Consider the following 4716-nt stretch of genomic DNA (forward strand, 5'->3'; position numbering starts at 1 on the left):
AAAGTCATCAAACACCTGTGGGGTGTTAAGGCTCACTGGACCCCTTGTTATGTTTCCTGAGGGGTGCAGTTTCCAAAATAGTATGCCATGTGGGGGTTTTCTTGCTGTTCTGGTACCATAGGGGCTTCTTAAATGTGACATGCCCACCAAAAACCATTTCAGAAAAATTCACTCTCCAAAATCCTATTGTCGCTCCTTCCTTTCTGAGCCCTCTAGTGCACCCACAGAACACTTGACATACACATATGAGGTATTTCCTTACTTGAGAGAAATTGGGTTACAAATTTCAGGAAGATTTTTCTCCTTTTACCCCTTGTAAAAATTCAAAAACTGGGTGTACAAGAACATGCGAGTGAAAAAAAGGAAGATTTTGAATTTTCTCCTTCACTTTGCTGCTATTCCTGTGAAACACCTAAAGGGTTAACACACTTACTGAATGTCATTTTGAATACTTTGAGGGGTGCAGTTTTTATAATGGGGTCATTTGTGGTGTATTTCTAATATGAAGGCCCTTCAAATCCACTTCAAAACAGAACTGATCCCTGAAAAATTTCAATTTTGAAAATTTTGTGAAAAATTGGAAAATGACTGCTATACTTTAAAGCCCTCTGATGGCTTCCAAAAGTAACAACATCTCAACTTAATGATGCATACACAAAGTAGACATATTGTATATGTGAATCAATATAACATTTATTTGGGATTTCCGTTTTCCTTATAAGCAGAGAGTTTCAAAGTAAAAAAATGCAAAATTTTCAAATGTTTCATGAAATTTTGGAATTTTTCACCAAGAAATTATGAATCGACGAAATTTTACCACTAACATAAAGTAGAATATGTCACGAAAAAACAATCTCGGAATCAGAATGAAAGGTAAAAGCATCCCAGAGTTATTAATGTTTAAAGTGACAGTGGTCAGATTTGCAAAAAAGGTCTGCGTCCTTAAGGTGAAAATGAGCGATGTCCTTAATGGGTTAAGATAAACCATTTCTAGGTTCTAGGTTTTACAGATTTTGTTTTTGGTTCATATAGATAAGCTTTGTTTTTGTTCTAAAACAACCAAAAGTCTCTATGACAATGCTCCATTGCTCTCAGACATGGACTGCCACTACCTTAACGACGCTTCCTTAGAGACAACTAATTCCGCCCACGGTCTGGATGTACCACGGAGGTCCCTGGCTACCAATAATCTGTCCAACACTTTTGTACTACACTGGCATGTCATTCCTGCATGTCACCACCTGGATTGTATTCTCATCTTGATTCCACTTGTCTTTATCAATGCTAATGTCGATTATTTGTTTTTTCTGCAACTGATACTTCATTCACTGCATTGTAGTTTAGCCCCTCCCTCTTTTATTTTGGCGCCAAATGTAACTGTATTTAAACCCTGTATGTACTGTATAGCACTATAACTGATCTGAAGAAGGGGGCGTTGTCCCCCGAAAAGCGTTATCCTGTTTACTTTGCTTTATTCTCAATAAAGCGGCCCAGCTTTGTTCCGCATCACTTCTCTGGTCCGATCCTTCTTTTCCACACTGGAAACCACAGGATTTTTTTGGGCATAATTCCATGGTACTTTCTCCAGATTTGGCAAGCCCTTTCCTGAACCCTTGGCTCGGCAGCTGTCTCCAGCATTGTTACACCACTTGTTTCTTTCTTTTTTTTTCTGCCGAGGAACGTGCTCTCGATTCACCCAAAGTGCAAGAAAAAGTGCAAACGTGTTACACTAAAAAAACATGCACAAAGGATGCGGTCTATCGCAAGCCCTTCTCCGATAGGAGAGAGGCCCCCCAACAAACCTTACCCTTCGCCTCCGGACCAAAAGGTACCTACGAGGTTCCAGGTTCGATGTCCCTTTTCGCCGAAGCTACTAGGGGACCACAAATGCTCCCGGCATCCCCCTTGGCGTTAGCCAAGGTATCTGCCCGCAGAGCCGATAACGGCAGGTACCCTGCCAAAGCAGGAGTACCCGGGGTGTTTGCAGGGAGGTGGGGAACCTAATGGCCACACACACCTCCCCTAGACCGCCAGGAGGGACACCCAGAAGGGCTACCGCATCCTGACAAATCCTGTGAACACACAACACGCAAAAAGTGACACAGTGAGACAAAAATAAATAAATAAGTGAATGTGTGCAGATATACTGCCCGGACATCCGGCCGGATCTATAAAAATTTCTCTGATCCTAGCCAGAAGGCCGGGAATCAAGAGGTGAGTGCCACAAGGTGAAGAGATTATGGTGCCCATGCTTCAACTCAGTGAGCCCATCCTCCCAGTGAGTTTCGGCACCTCGGGGTTACCACTCCCCGAGGCACAAAAGTACCTCGGCTCTAGACCCTCTCAGCCTCATGGCGAGACCCGGAGGGAACAGGTCACATCGGGGCAGCCGTCGAGCTGATTCCTCAGAACCAGCCCCGGAAAGCCCTGGTACACCTGCATCCTCCATGCAGCACCCATCCCCACCAGCATGAAAACTGATAAGAACAGATACTACACTTGATCTTAGCCAAAAGGCCGAGAAGCAGTTTCGTGGTGTTTTTTGATTGAAAGAGCTTTATTTTTCGTTCAGTCATTACAAGTCGTACAATAAATTACAGTCACACAAAGCATGATAGTACAATACACAGCAAAGGTTCCCTAAGCTATACATCGCACACCATGCTACTCTAACATTCAGCTCAATCCTGCAATAGAAAGGCACAAGAGATCAAACAAAAACCAAATAATACAATCTGTGATCGGGGTAGGGGTGTGGGCGACTATGTGGGGGTAGGGAGGGGGTGGATCACAGGGCCAAACTGTTGGGCTGTATCTTCAGGGAGACATGGGAGAAGGAGAGGGGTCTTCACTCCTCTTCTTCCTCATCAACGGCCGAACTGTCCAAGATGGAATAGTCTCTAAGCAGGTTCTTGATGAACCTGCGGCAGTCCCGGACGGACATGTTTTCCCTGTTGATCACGAGGCGGTTCCTGGCAAGCCACACTGCGTCCTTAAAACAGTTCATAAGGCGCCAGGCCTCCTGGATGGCCTCCACGTCGTGGGTCCCAGGGAAAAGGCCGTAAAGCACCGAATGGTACGATAGGCAGCTCCTGGGCACTGAGTCTCTGAGTTCATGTTCTAGGGCGTCCAACAGACCCTGTGCAAAGGGGCACTGCCAAAACACGTGGAAAGATGTTTCCTCCACGTAGGGGCAACGGGGGCAGTACCGGGTCTTGCACAGGTTGCGGGCATGCATGAATGACCTGAGAGAGAGACCTCCCATGACGGCCATCCACGACAAGTCCTTGTGTCCATTGGTAAGCCGCTTTGAGGCTACATTGTTCCAAACTGTCTCTGCAGTGGCTGCGGGGAGTCCCGGAACCAGCTCGGTCAAGTCCTTAGCTCGGATGAGCTTGTGGATTGTCTTCGGCTTCCATAGGTCGGGTTTCAGTCCTTCCAGCTGGTGCTCCCTCACAAACCGGACAACATCCCCATAGAACCAGGGAGTGTTCCAATTGTAAGGGATGGAGCTGTCCCACTTGTCCCAGCCCAGCTGTCTCCAGAGGGGCATGAGAAGCAAGCGAGACATGGACCTGAGCCAGTCTTTTCAACAAGAGTCCGCTGCACCGTGACACATGCAAAGGAGGCCCTCAGCAGAGCGGGGATGTCGGGTATTCCCTTCCCACCCTTGCGGGGTTCCTTGTACATCACGGTCCTCTTGACTCTGTCCATTTTGCCCCAGATGAAGCCAAACACTGTCCGGGTGATGGCCTTGCAAACGGTGGTATGGGGAGGCCAGGCCTGTGCGGTATATTGGAGCACAGGCAAAACTTCACTCCGCAGGACAAGTGCCTTGCCTTCCATCGTGAGCTTTCTGGAGCTCCACAGTCCGATCTTCGAGTTTATCCTTCCTAGTCGGTCTTGCCAAGACTTAAGGGCCGCTCCTTCCTTCCCGAACCAGACTCCAAGAATTTGAATGAAGTCCGGCTTAACAGTAAAGGGGAAGGGGGCGGAAGAAGCCAGGTGCCATTCCCCGAAGAGCATGGCCTCCGACTTCCCGCAGTTGACTTTTGCCCCCGAAGCTCTGCCGAATTCCTCGCAGGTCTGGACGAGTGCAGTCACCGAACGCTGGTCAGCGCAGAAGACAGTCATTTCGTCCATGTAGAGCGAGCACTTGACCTTGTGGCGATCTGGTCCTGGTGCGGTGATCCCTCTGATCTCTCCATTCTGCCGGATAGTCTCAGCGAAGAGCTCTATAACACAAACAAAAAGGAGAGGTGAAACAGGGCAGCCTTGTCTAACCCCTGAAAGAATAGAAAAGGGGTCAGTCTTCCAGCCGTTCACCAACACCGTGCTGTAAATGTCAAAATACATAACGTTAACAAAAGAGCAAAACATCTTCCCCAGACCCAGCCTGCGCAAAACCCTGTCCATGAATGCGTGGGAGACACGGTCGAACGCCTTCTCCTGATCTAAGCTGACCAGGGCGGCACGGCCCCCGCGGTCCTGGATGTAATGGACCGTGTCTCTCACAAGGGCAAGGCTGTCAGCAATCCTGCGGCCAGGAATGCTGCAGGTCTGGTCCGGATGGACGATCTGCCCCATGACAGGTTTCAGCCTGTTGGCCAGCACCTTGGCGAGGATCTTGTAGTCCACGTTCAGGAGAGAGATGGGACGCCAGTTTTTCAGGTCACATCTCTCCCCCTTCCGCTTATACAAGATCGTGATCATCCC

General features: G+C 48.3%; 1 pseudogene; it reads right to left on the reverse strand.

The window, feature by feature from the left end:
• Window positions 1-2369: 2369 nt before the first annotated feature.
• On the reverse strand, window positions 2370-2529 carry LOC130359796 (U2 spliceosomal RNA; annotated as a pseudogene).
• Between the last annotated feature and the right edge of the window lie 2187 nt (window positions 2530-4716).

This window comes from Hyla sarda, chromosome 2 (assembly GCF_029499605.1).
Source record: "Hyla sarda isolate aHylSar1 chromosome 2, aHylSar1.hap1, whole genome shotgun sequence".
In the NCBI taxonomy this organism is placed as follows: domain Eukaryota; kingdom Metazoa; phylum Chordata; class Amphibia; order Anura; family Hylidae; genus Hyla; species Hyla sarda.